Source organism: Rhinopithecus roxellana, chromosome 4, assembly GCF_007565055.1.
Source record: "Rhinopithecus roxellana isolate Shanxi Qingling chromosome 4, ASM756505v1, whole genome shotgun sequence".
Classification (NCBI taxonomy): Eukaryota; Metazoa; Chordata; class Mammalia; order Primates; family Cercopithecidae; genus Rhinopithecus; species Rhinopithecus roxellana.
The window spans coordinates 166208600-166223270 of NC_044552.1; the positions used below are offsets into that span (position 1 = coordinate 166208600).

The following is a 14671-nucleotide window of genomic DNA, read 5'->3' on the forward strand; positions in this document are numbered from 1 at the left end:
GGCTTCAACTTTGCTTCAAAACTGGAGTGAGAGCCAGGAGTGGGGAGAGGCCAGGGAGCAGCAGAAGGTACTTTTGAGCCTTCAGGGGAAGGGGGGCTTCCTGGGCCCCCAAGAGTGCAGGGAGGCCCAGGTCCAGAGCCACGGCTGGGTGGCTGCAGCTTCACCCTGGTGTGTGGGTAGCCAACTTGGTAGCAGGCAGGGCTCTCACCTGTTCCTGGCCCCTGCCAGTTCCATGGAATGTACAGCCCTGGCTGCACACACTGCAGCTGGCATCCCCTCAGCAGCTGCCCCAAAAGGACTGATGCCACCATCAATTGTAATATATAATGAAATAATTATACCACTCACCCTAATGTAGAATCAGTGGGAGCCCTGACCTTATTTTCCTGCAACTAGACAGTCCCATCTGGGGATGATGGGAGACAGTGACAGATCATCAGGCATTAGATTCTCATAAGGAGCACACAATGTAGATCCCTTGCATGCACAGTTCACCATAGGGTTCATGCTCCTGTAAGAGTCTCATGCTGCCACTGATCTGACAGGAGGCGGAGCTCAGGTGGTACTGCGAGCAATGGGGAGCAGCTATAAATAGAGACATAGCTTCCATTACTTGCCTGCCGCTGACCTCCTGCTGTGCAGCCCGGTTCCTAACAGGCCATGGTTGGGAACCCTGCTATAGAGCACCAAACATAAGAAGTACATCTGATATCTCCTCAGAACCCATGCAAGCAAGAAGACAGTGAAGTGAAATATTTAAAGTGCTAAAAGAAAAAAATCCCAACACAGAATTTTGTACCCTGAAAAATTATCCTTTCAAAGTAAAAGAGAAATAAAGACTTTCTCAGACAAAGATTGAAGAAATTTATTATCAGTAGACCTGCCTTGCAAGGAATGTTAAAAGAAGTTCTTCAGAGAAAAGGAAAATGACATAGGTCAGAAACTCAGATCTGTATAGAGAAAAGCAGAGCATTAGACAAAAAGACCTGAAAGATAAAAACTTTAATTTTTCTTATTCTTAACTGATCTAACAGATAACCGTTTATCTAAAATATTAATAGAAACAATGTATTCAATTACATACGCATAGGTATATACACGCTTAATTATGCTTATGTATAAGTGAAATGAATGAGGTGAAAGACCTAAAGACAAGGAGAAATTAGGAATATTCTGTCATTACGAGGTACTTACACTACCTGTGAACTGGTAGAGTGTTATTTTAAAATGGACTTAGAATAGTTGTAAATGTATATGCAAACTCTAGGGCAACCACTTTAAAAAAAGTTTTTAAAAAGGCATATAATTGATATGCTAAGTGAGGAGAGAAAATGGAATCAAAAAAACTGCTCAAAACCATAAAAGGCAGAAAAAGCACCAAAGACAAAAACAGGAACAAAGAACAAGGGCAACAAATAAAAATAGTAGCAAATATGGCACATGCTATGGTCTGAATGTTTGCCCCCCTGTGCCTAAAGCTCATATTCAATCTTAATCCCCACTGTAACAGTATTAAGAGGGTGGGAAATCCGACTATGGTATTTGAGAGGTGGGACCTTGGAAAGGTAATTAGGATTAAATGAGATCATGAGGGTGGGGCATTAGTGGCTTTACAAGAGAAGAAAGAGTTAATACACTCAAACCCCTTGCCATGTAATGTCTTCTGCCACCTCAGAACTCTGCACAGAGTCCCCACCAGCAAGAAGGCCTTTACCAGATGTGCCACCTCTACATTGTACTTCCTAGCATCCAGCACTCTAAGAAATAAATTCCTGTTCTTTATAAACTACCCAGTCTCAGGTATTTAGTTACAGTAACAGAAAACAAACTAACTAAATATTAATCCGACTCTATCTATAATCACCTTAAACATCAATGTTCTAAATATATCAATTAAAAGACAGAGATTGTCAGAATTGATTAAAAAAAAAAGACCCAACTATAAGATGTTTACACAAAACCCGTATTTCATTTTAGTTTTTATTTCAATAGTTTTTGGGGGTACAGGTAGTATTTTGGTTATATGGATGAGTTCTTTAGTGCTGATTTCTGAGATTTTGGTGCCCCCATCATCTGAGCACTACACACTGTACCCAATAAGCAGTCTTTTGTCCCTCACCCCACTCCCACCCTTCCCCGAGTCCCCAAAGTCCATTATATCATTCTCATGCTTTTGAGTTCTCACAGCTTAGCTTCAACTTATAAGTGAGAATAAATGATATTTGAAAACCCATACTTTAAATATAAAGACATGTACAGATTAAAAGTGAAAGGATAAAGAAAGATTTATCACTCCAATAATAATCATTAAAAAGCATGAGGTAAGAGGTGGTGATGTCAGCAACATGGCAGAACAGGAAGCTCCTGACTCTCCCTCCACCCACAAAAGCACCAAATAAACATCTATTCATGGATTAGTTCCATCTGAGAGAAAGTCAGGGACCAGTTGAGAGACTCCTAACCACCGGGCGACTGAGAAAATTTCCACATCAGATGGGAAGGAAAAACTGAGGCACAGAACCCTGCCTTAGACACTGCTCCATACTATCCAGAAAGGACTCCCCAATATCAAGCTTCTTTCTGTGGAGAAGAGAATTTGTACTCACATATAGAACCCTAACTCTAAGGCTTCCCATAGTCTGGTTCTTAATTCATTGGCTCTGAGAGCAAAGAGGATTAAACACATAAGACTCTCTCCAGACCACAATAAAAATGTCATGGTTTGCTATGGGCACTCCAGTACTTTTGGGGCTTCATCCCCCAAGAGCAGTGCGGAGAAGGGGCCTAAAATATGCAGCCCCTTTTTTCTGCCTGGAAGGAATCTATAACACACTCTTCTAGTGGCTACATGGCCGCTTGTCTTCTAACAAACTTGCCTCAGGGAGTTAAAAAGGCAGACAAATATAGCTTGGCTGACAGCCTAAGGAAGTGGACTGGCACTTCTTGAGTCTTCTCCCCTGGCTCACGCCGGAGATAACTCCAGGTTTATTAATCTCTCATGGAAGAGAGTCTGACTGTATATTGAGCACCCACAATTTTACAGCTCCCACTCAACGGACTGTGTCCTAAACTTCCTATCTCTGAAACCAGAGGGAACAAAGTATATGTGAGTCTATCTGCACCACAGAAAAAAGTGCCAGTTTTATATGGGCACGTAGGCATTTCAGGGACATCATCCCCTAGGAGCAGCGCAGAGAAGGGGCTTTGAAGACAGCTGTTTCTCCTCAGATGGGGTTTATGCCGCATATCAAGTGCTCCAACTTTTACAGCACTTCCCTAAATATTCCCTCCCCTAAACTACTCTTAGCTCTGACAGCAGAAGGTGGTAGGCATATGTGAGTCTCCTTAGATCACAGAACAAAGGAGTGGTCTTGAACAAGTGTGCAAACACTTCTAAGGGCCACATCCCCTTGGAAAAGTGTCAAAAAGGGGTGAGAACATGTAGCTTCCATCTTCTCTCAAGAAAGGGCCTACAACATACTTCAAGTGGTCATTTGACAAGCTGGCTTCCAATGGACTTGCACTGGGGAACTAACAGGGCAAGCAAACAACAGCTCTGCAGCAGTCAAAACCAGAGCTTGACACTTCGTGATCCTTTCCTACCCCTATGATAAATCTAGGCCTCCCCCATTCTACGTGAAAAAAGTCTGATTACACATCAAGAGCCACAACTTCTATAACTTCCACCCAAAGTACTGTCTTGTTAACAAACTAGCTCTAGGAGTTGATGGGACTTTGCATTCCTCAGTGGCCCTAGATCCAAGGGCCATACAATGGGTCCACGTCCAGCAGCTATCTCCCCAGGATCTAAGGGCACAGCCTAAACATGAATTCAGACATTTGCCATAGATCCTCTACCTGGCTTAGCATAGAAAGAGTGGGAAATAGATACCCACATTCAGCTTCACCATGAAGATGGAATGAATTGAAACACACAGCCAACATCCCAATCTTTCCAGCTACATCTAAGAGAATCTGGCTCCTAACTTCCTTGTCTTGAGGTACTGACAGAACATGGCACATCTTAAGCTCCATAGTGCAACCCTAAACAGAGACAACAGTCTGGACGAACACAAAGATTTGAAAGGCACCTTAAAATATTTGGCCAGACAGATTAGTGAGACCTTTCTCTTACATAGACAAGTCTGACAAGACTGGGAGAGGTAGTTGTCTTATCTAATACACAGAAACCAACATAGAGAGTCATGGAAAATGAAGAAACAAGGAAATATATTCCAAAGAAACGAATATGGTAAATTTCTAGAAACTAACCAAAGTGAAGTGGAGATATGTGATGTACCTGACAGAAAATTTAAAATAATGGTCAAAAAGATGCTCACCAGGATCAATAGAGCAATGCAAGAACTAAGAACTTCAGCGAAGAGAAATTATAAAATTATCAATTGAAAATCATATATCTGAAGAGTACTATCACGGAACTGAAAAATTCAAGAGAGAGGTTTAAGAGTAGATAAGATTCAGTAGAAGAATAGATTGGTTAACTTGAGACAGATTACTGGAAATCATCCTATCTGAGGAGAAAAAAGAAAAAGAAGAAAAAGTGAAGATAGCTTAAGCAATATATGGGGCACCATCAAGTAAAACAGCTTATGCATTATTGGCATGCCAGAAGGAGAAGAGAAAGGGATAGAAAACATATCCAAAGAAATAATGGCAGAAAACTTCCCCAGCCTGGGTAAGAAGATAGAAAGCCAGAGGCAGGAATCCCAAACAATATGAAATAAGATGAATCCAAAGCAAACTATGCCAAGAAAATCATAATAAAATTATAAAAAGTTAAAACACAGAGTGTTGAGAGTAGTAAAGTAAAAGCAAATCATCACATACAAAAGAACCTTCTCATAAGACTATCAGTGGATTTCTCAACAGCAACCTTGCAGGTCAGAAGGGAATGAGATGATACCTTCAACATCCTAAAAGGAAAAAAAAAAAAAAAAGAAAAAAAAGAAAAGCCCATCAACCAAGAATACTATACTCAGCAACTCAGTCTTTTAAAAAAAGGGGGTGATAAAGACTTTCTTAAACAAAAAGTTAAAGCATTTGCCACCATGAGACCTCTCTAAAAAAATATGCTAAAGGGAGTTTTTCGTGCTGAAGGAAGAAGACACTATTAGTAACATGAAGACATATGAGAGTATAGTCATGTGCTACATAATGACATCAATGGTGGTCCCATAAAATTATAATGGAGCTGAAAAACTCATATTGCCTAGTGATGGTGACGTCCATTATGATACTGTAACACAAGGCATTACTTGTGTTTGTGGTGATGCCAGTGTAAACAAATGTACTCCTCCATTAGTCATATAAAAGTGTACAGTAATGTTCTAAGCCCTTACTTTCACTCACTACTCACTCACTGACTAACCTAGCGCAACTTCCAGTCCTGGAAGCTTCATTCATAATAAGTACCCTACACAATTTTACTGCATATTTTATATATTTAGATACACAATTACTTACCATCGTGTCACAAACTGCCTATAGTATTCCACAGAGTAACATGCCATACAGGTTTGTAGCCTAGGAGCAAAAGAGTATACCATGTAGACTAGGTTCATAGTAGATTATACCATCTAGGTTTGTGTAATACACTCAGTGATGTTCATACAATGACAAAATCACCTAATAATGCATTTCTCAGAGCGTATCCCTATTGTAAAGTGATATACGACTGTACATTGTCAAATCCAAAGTACTCTAGTAGTACAATGGGGTTGGGTAAATTAATTATATTTCTTTTTTTTTTTTTTTTTTTGAGATGAAGTCTCACTCCATTGCTCAGGCTGGAATGTAATGGTGTGATCTCAGCTCACTGCAACCTCCACCTCCTGGGTTCAAGCAATTCTCCTGCCTCAACCTCCAGAGTAGTTGGGACTACAGGCACGTGTCACCACGTCTAGCTAATTTTTGTATTTTTAGTAGAGACGAGGTTTCACCATGTTGGCCAGGCTCATCTCAAACTCCTGACCTTGTGATCCACCCACTTCAGCCTCCCAAAGTGCTGGGATTACAGGTGTGAGCCACTGCGCCCGGCCAATTAATTATATTTCTAATAAAAAGGTTAAACTGTTAAAAGAACTAAAGCTACAATTTTTAAGGAATGCAAATTATCAAAAGACAAAGTATGACATCAAAAATATAAAATGTGCGAGGAGGAAAAATAAAAGTGTAGACTTTGTGTATGTGACAAAAATTAAGGTGTCATCCATAGGCACGGGCAAGGACTTCATGACTAAAACACCAAAAGCAATGGCAACAAAAGTCAAAATAGACAAATGGACAAATGGGGTCTAATTAAACTAAAGAGCGTCTGCATGGCAAAAGAAACCACCCTCAGAGTGAACAGGCAACCTACAGAATGGGAGAAAATTTTTGCAATCTACCCATCTGACAAAGGGCTAATATCCAGAATCTACAAAGAACTTAAATTTACAAGAAAAAGACACCCCATCAAAAAGCAGAGAAAGGATATGAACAGACACTTCTCAAAAAAAGACAACTATGCAGCCAACAGACACATGAAAAAAATGTTCATCATTACTGGTCATTAGAGAAATGCAAATCAAAACCACAATGAGATACCATCTTACACCAGTTAGAATGGTAATCATTAAAAAGTCAGGAAACAACAGATGCTGGAGAGGATGTGGAGAAATAGGAACACTTTTACACTGTTGGTGGGAGTTTAAATTAGTTCAACCGTTGTGGAAGACAGTGTTGCAATTCCTCAAGGATCTAGAACGAGAATTATCATTTGACCCAGCAATCCCTTTACTGGGTATATACCCAAAGGATGACAAATCATGCTAGTATAAAGATACATTCACATGTATGTTTATTGCAGCGTTATTCACAATAGCAAAGACTTGGAACCAACCCAAATGTCCATCAGTGATAGACTGGATTAAGAAAATGTGGCACATATACACTGTGGAATACTATGCAGCCATAAAAAAGGATGAGTTCATGTACTTTGCAGGGACATGAAGCTGGAAACCATCATTCTCAGCAAACTATCATAAGGACAGAAAACCAAACACCACACGTTCTCACTCATAGGTGGGAACTGAACAATGAGAACACTTGGACACAGGGCAGGGAACATCATACACCTGGGCCTGTCAGGGAGAGGGGGACTGGGGGAGGGATAGCATTAGGAGAAATACCTAATGTAAATGATGAGTTGATGGGTGCAGCAAACCAACACGGTACATGTATCCCCATGTATCAAACCTACACGTTGCGCACATATACCCTAGAACTTAAAGTTTAATAATAATAAAAAAATTCAGGTGTCATCAACGTAAAATGGCCTATTATAAGTATAATATATTTTATGTAAGCCTCAGGGTAAACACAAAACAAAAGCCTGTAACAGATACACAAAAGAGAAAAGAAAAGATCCAAAGCATACCAATATAGAAAAATCATCAAACCACGAAGAAGGCAAGAGAGGAAAAAGAAACAAAGGATTTACCAAGAAAAAAAGAAACAAAACAAAAAAAACCAACAAAACAAAAAACAAAAACAAAACAGAAGCTAATTTTAAAAATGGCACTAGGGTGGTGGCTGGGCCGGGGAAATGGCGGCTTCAGGAGAGAGCGGGACTTCGGGCAGCGGAGGCAGCACCGAGGAAGCCTTCATGACCTTCTACAGTGAGGTGAAACAAATAGAGAAAAGAGACTCGGTTCTAACATCGAAAAATCAGATTGAAAGACTGACCCGTCCTGGTTCCTCTTACTTCAATTTGAACCCATTTGAGGTTCTTCAGATAGATCCTGAAGTTACAGATGAGGAAATAAAAAAGAGGTTTCGGCAGTTATCCATCTTGGTGCATCCTGACAAAAATCAAGATGATGCTGACAGAGCACAAAAGGCTTTTGAAGCTGTGGACAAAGCTTACAAGTTGCTACTGGATCAGGAGCAAAAGAAGAGGGCCCTGGATGTAATTCAGGCAGGAAAAGAATACGTGGAACACACTGTGAAAGAGCGAAAAAAACAATTAAAGAAGGAAGGAAAACCTACAATTGTAGAGGAGGACGATCCTGAACTGTTCAAACAAGCTGTATATAAACAGACAATGAAACTCTTTGCTGAGCTGGAAATTAAAAGGAAAGAGAGAGAAGCCAAAGAGATGCATGAAAGGAAACGACAAAGGGAAGAAGAGATTGAAGCTCAAGAAAAAGCCAAAAGGGAAAGAGAGTGGCAGAAAAACTTTGAGGAAAGTCGAGATGGTCATGTGGACAGCTGGCGAAACTTCCAAGCCAATACAAAGGGGAAGAAAGAGAAGAAAAATCGGACCTTCCTGAGACCACCAAAAGTAAAAATGGAGCAGCGTGAGTGACCAACCGGGATCACAGGCACAGAACCTTCCCCCTACTATCTCCCTTCCTGCTTCGAAGGACTCATTCTTTCCTCCCACTTCCACCCCAACATAGAGTAGAATTTGCTTTTTTTTTTTTTTTTTTTTTTTTTTTTGAGACGGAGTCTCGCTCTGTCGCCCACGCTGGAGTGCAGTGGCCGGATCTCAGCTCACTGCAAGCTCCGCCTCCCGGGTTCACGCCATTCTCCTGCCTCAGCCTCCCGAGTAGCTGGGACTACAGGCGCCCGCCAGGTCGCCCGGCTAGTTTTTTTTTGTATTTTTAGTAGAGACGGGGTTTCACCGTGTTAGCCAGGATGGTCTTGATCTCCTGACCTCGTGATCCGCCCGTCTCGGCCTCCCAAAGTGCTGGGATTACAGGCTTGAGCCACCGCGCCCGGCCAGAATTTGCTTTTTAGTCCATTTTGTTTTCAATACAATTTAATATTGATCAGAGTAATTCTTTTGTACATTGAAATGAGGGGCTTGGTTTAAAAAAAGACCTTCCCTTCTCCCTGCCCCTAGAACAACCAGGATTGGAAGGTGCCACCATTGGTGCTGCCTTCTCTTCCCACAGCCTGTAACTCAGTGTTTTGTACTTCACTGAATTGTGATGGTTAGAAACTTCGTGGATAGTTTGTGGAAATCATCCGATTAAACATATTGCTTAAAATGGTGTTGCTGTGACTTCAGAGACAAGCCCGGAAGGGGCACCTTAGGAAGCCCCTTCACTTCAGTTGCTCGCTTCTGGGTGTGCTCCCTTCGAAGGCCCAGATGAGACAGGGAACACTTGTGGGCACACAGAGCGGCATCTGATGCCCTGTGGTGTTTGGCATGTGCCCCCGTCTACTGACCAATCAGCATGGCATGAGGTCCACGCCACCCAAACCTTTCACTTTCCAAAGAGCTAGCCGTCCTCCACCCAGTACCATGTCCTAGCCTGTCTGCATTTGTTAGTGGTAATATTCTTTATGTATAATAAATTTTTATACCCAAAAAAAAAAAAAAAAAAAGGCACTAGAAAGTCCTTACCTGTCAATAATTAATTTCAATGTAAAGGATTAAATTATCCAATCAAAAGGCATAGAGTGGCTGAATGGATAAAAAAGACTAACATAGGATGCCTACAAGAGACTCACTTTAACTTTAGGACTCTCAGACTGAAAGTGAAGGGACGGAAAAAGACATCCCATGCGAAGGGAAACAAAAAAAGTCAAGGGTAGCTATATTTATTTCAGACAAAACAGACTTTAAGGAAAAAAACTGCAAAAAGAGACAAAGAACATCATTATATAGTAACAATGGTATCCATCCATCAAGTGAGTAAAACAACTGTAAATATATATGCACCCAGCATCACAGCATCTAACATATAAAGCAAACTTTAAAAAGTCTAAAAGGAGACATAGCCTGTAACACAATAATAGCTAAGTTATTTCAATATCCCATTTTCAACATTGGACAGATCATTTAGACAGAAAATCAATATGAAAACACTGGACTTGAACTATACTTTAGACCAAATGGACGTACCAGACATATACAGAACATTCCACTCAAGAGCAGCAGAATACACATTCTTCTCAGGAACACACAAAACATTCTCCAAGACACATCATATGTTAGACCACAAAACAAGTCTTCAATGTGAGACAACTGAAATCATATCAAGTATCTTTTCCAACCACAATGATATGAAACTTGCTTCAATAACAGGAAGGATCATGGAAAATTAACATGGGTGGAAATTAAGCAAAATGCTTCTGAACAACTATTGGGTCAAAGAATAAACTAATGGGTTTTTTTTTTTTTTAATCTTGAGACAAAATGAAAACACAACATGACATGGAATGCAGCCAAAACAGTTCTAAGAGGGAAGTTTATAACAATAAATGTCTACATCAAAAAACAAGAAAGACTGCAAATAATCTAACATCACACCTTAAGGAACTAGAAAAAGAATAATAACCTAAGTTCAACATTAGGAGAAGGAAGGGAATAACAAATATCAGAGTAGAAATAGAGACCAGAAAAACAACAGAAAAGATAAAACTAAGCGTTGGCTTTTAAAAAATAAAATTGACAAATTCTTAGCTACACGAGAAAAAAAGAAAGAAAACTAAAAATCAGAAATGAAAAGGACATTATAACTGATAACACAGAAATATGAAAGATTATAAGAGACTACTCTGAACAATTACATGCCAACAAATTTGACCACCTAGAAGAATTGGGCAAATTTCCAGAATTATATAACCTACCAAGACTGAACGAAGAGATTATTGAAAATCTGCAGGGATGAATGAGTAAACAAGTTGAATCAGTAATTAAAAGTCTCTCTTCAAACAAAAGCCCAGGACCAGATGCCTTCATGGCTGAATTTTACCAAACATATAAAGAGGAGTTAATACCAATCCTTCTCAACTCTTCTAAGAACTAGAGAGAAGAGAATAATTCCAAACTCATCTTTTGAGGCCAATCATACTAATACCAAAGCCAGAAAAAGACACTACAAAAAAAGTTTACAGACCAATATCACTGATCAACAGAGATGCAAAAATCTCAAAAAAGTAGTAACAAAACATATTCAACAATATATTAAAAGAATCACTCACCATATTCAATAATACATTGAAAGAATCATTCACCATGATCAAATAGCATTTATCCACAGGTTACAAGGTTGGTTCCACATATGCTAATCAATAAATATGACTCTCCATATTAACAAAATGAGGACAAAACCCATAAGATCATTTCAATAGAGGTACAAAAAACATTTGACAAAAGTCAACATCCTTTCAGGATAAAAATCTCAACAAGTTAGGGGTAGAAGGATGTTCCTCAATACAACAAAGGCCATATATGACAAACCCAGAGCTAACCTACACAATGGTGAAAAGTTGAAGGCTTTTCCTCTAAGATCACAAACAAAATAAGGGTGCCCACTCTCATCACTTCTGTTCAACATAGTATTACAATAGCATCAAAAATAAATAAGGCCGGGCGCAGTGGCTCACGCCTGTAATCCCAGGACTTTGAGAGGCCGAGGCAGGCGGATCACGAGGTCAGGAGATTGACACCATCCTAACATGGTGAAACCCCGTCTCTACAAAAAATTAGCCATGTGTGGTGTTGGGCCCTGTAGTCCCAGCTACTCGGGAAGCTAAGGCAGAATGGCGTGAACCCGGAAGGTGGAGCTTGCAGTGAGCTAAGATTGTGCCATTGCACTCCAGCCTGGGACAGAACAAGACTCCATCTCAAAAAAAAAAAAAAAAAAAACCATACATATGTGTGTGTGTATATATATATATATATATATGCAGTAAATTTAACCAAGGAAGTGGGAGATCTTTACACTGAAAACTATAAAATACTGACAACAGCAACTGATGATAACACAAATAAGTGGGAAGATACCCCATGTTCATGAATTGGAAAAATTACTACTGTTAACACATCCATACTACAAAGTGAGCTACAGATTCAATGCAATCCCTATCACAATTCCAATTCAAGTCATTCTTCACAGAAATTTTTTTAATCCTAAAATTCCTGTGGAATGACAGAAGACTCCAATAGCCAAAGTAATCTTGACCAAAAAGAAAAATGGTGAAAGCATCAAACTGCTAAATCTCAAAATATATTATGAAGCTATAGTAATCAAAACAGTATGATACTGACTTAAAAACAGACATATCAATCAATGGAATAGGATAAAGAGTCCAGAAATAAACCACACATCCACGATCAATTGATTTTTGGCAAAGGTGCCAAGAACACACAATGGGGAAAAGACAGTTTCTTCAATAAGATGGTGTTGGGAAAATTTGATATCCACATACAGAAGAATGGAAATGAACCCTTATCTCACCCTTTATATAATACAAAAAACAATTCAAAACGAATTAAAGACTTAAAAACAATTCAAAACAAAGACTTAAATGTAAGACCGAAAACATAAAAGCTCCATGACACTGATCTGGGCACAGGTTTCTTGGAAATACCTTAAAATGCACAGTCAACAAAAGCAAAAATAGACACATAGGATTGCATCAAACTAAAAAGCCTCTGTACAGCAGAAGGAACAGTTAATAGAAAGAAGAGAGAGTCCACAGATTGGGAGAAAATATTTGCAAATCACAGTCTTAGGATAAGGGCCTAATATCCAAAATATACAAGGAACTCAAACTACTCAATAACGAAAAAAAAAAAAAACCCCACAAATAACCCTATTAAAAACAGGCAAAGGATTCCTAGGTAGAAGCTTTCTTTTCTTTCTTTCTTTTTTTTTTTTTTTTTTTGAGAGGGAATCTTGTTCTGTCACCCAGACTACAGTGCAGCAGTGCTATGGTGCCATCTTGGTTCATCTCGGCTTATTGCAAGCTCTGCCTACCGGGTTCACACCATTCTTCTGCCTCAGCTTCCCAAGTAGCTGGGACTACAAGCGCCGGCCACCACGCCCAGCTAATTTTTTTTTTTGTATTTTTAGTAGAGATGGGGTTTCACTGTGTTAGCCGGGATGGTCTTGATCTCCTTACCTCGTGATCCACCCGCCTTGGCCTCCCAAAATGCTGGGATTATAGGCATGAGCCACCGTGCCTGGCCATTAGAAACTTTTCAAAAAAGGCTAAAAATCTCTAATCATCAAAGAAGTAAAGAAGTGCAAACTAAAACCACAATGAGGTATCACTCACCTCACACTTATTAGATTGGCTATTATAAAGATGAAAAGATAACAAGTGCTGGTGAGGACTTTAAGAAAAGGGAACTCTTATACATTGCTGGTGATATTGTAAATTAGTACAGCTATTTTAGAAAACAGTATGAAGGTTCCTCGAAAAATTAAAAATAGAATTACCATATGATCCAGCAATCTCACTATTGAGTATATAGCCAAAGGAATTGAAATCAGTATGCCAAATAGGTACCTGCATTCTTATGTTCATTCCAGCATCATTCACAATAACTAAGATGTGGAAACAACCTAAGTGTTCATCAGAGAACAAATGGATTCTCAAAATGTAGCATATATATACAATGGAATACTATTCAGCCTTTAGAAAAACAAAACAGAAAACGCTGTCATTTGTGACAACATGGATGAACTTAGACAGGATATTATGTTATGTGAAATAAGCCAGGCACAGAGAGACACATACCATATTATCTCACTTATATATGTTATCTATAAAAGTCAACTCATATAAGTAGGGAATAGAATGGTGGTTACTAGAGACTGGGGGACAAAGTGGGGGTTGGGGAGTAGATAAGGGAAAAAGGATACACAGCTCAATGGTAAAGCTGTAGTTACATAGAATAAGTGCTAATGTTCCATTGCACAGCAAGGTAACTACAACGAATAATGACGTGTTGTATATTTTTAAATAGTGAAACAAGAGGATTTTAAATGTTCTCACCACAAGGAAATGATAAATATTTGAGGTAATAGATATAATAATTACCCTGCTAATCACTGCACAATGTATACATGTATCAAAACATCACACTGTACTCTACAAATAAATACATTATTTTTCAACTAAAAGTAACATTTAAAAATGAAAGCAGGAGTAGCTTTATTAATTTCTGTTCAGAAACAGCAGACTTCAGAGGAAGGAAAGGTATCAAGGATAAAGAGGAGCATTACATAAAGATAAATGGGTTAATACTGCAAGAAGATCTAACAATCCTTAAGGTGTATGTGCTAAACAAGAAAGTATAAAAATATGTGAGGCAAAAACTGATAGAACTGCAAGGATAAATAGTTAAACCCACTAGTAGTATAGTTGGAGACTTTAACACTCCTCTATCAGAAACAGACAGACCCAGCAAACAGTCAATCAATAAAGATGTAACTGAATTCAATAACATGATCAACCAACTGGACATCTAGAGACTACTCATCCAGTAATAGCAAATTACACATTCTTCTCAAGCTCATGTGGAACATTCACCAAGAAAGACCACATTCTGAGTCAAGAGATCGAGACCAGCCTGGCCAACATGGTGAAACCCCATCTCTACTAAAAATACAAAAATAAGTTGGGCGTGGTCTGTAATCCCAGCTATTCAGGAGGCTGAGGCAGGAGAATGGCCTGAGCCTGGGAGGCGAAGGTTGCAGTGAGCCGAGATCGCACCACTGAATTCCAGCCTGCCAACAGAGGGAGACTCCGTCTCAAAAACAAAACAAACAAACAAACAAAAGATCACACTGTGGACTACAACATACCTTAACAAATCTTAAAGGATAGAAATCATACAATGTCTGTGTTTGCATGACAAGGA

The 14671-nt window shown here is 39.2% G+C and overlaps 1 protein-coding gene and 1 pseudogene across 2 annotated transcripts in view; one reads left to right on the forward strand and one right to left on the reverse strand.

The window, feature by feature from the left end:
• Window positions 1-14671, reverse strand: part of MCM9 (minichromosome maintenance 9 homologous recombination repair factor) — a 126263-nt gene that overhangs the window by 45184 nt on the left and 66408 nt on the right.
• On the forward strand, window positions 7581-8467 carry LOC104654176 (annotated as a pseudogene). Its single transcript, XR_746796.2, has one exon. The product of XR_746796.2 is annotated as a dnaJ homolog subfamily C member 8 pseudogene (transcript).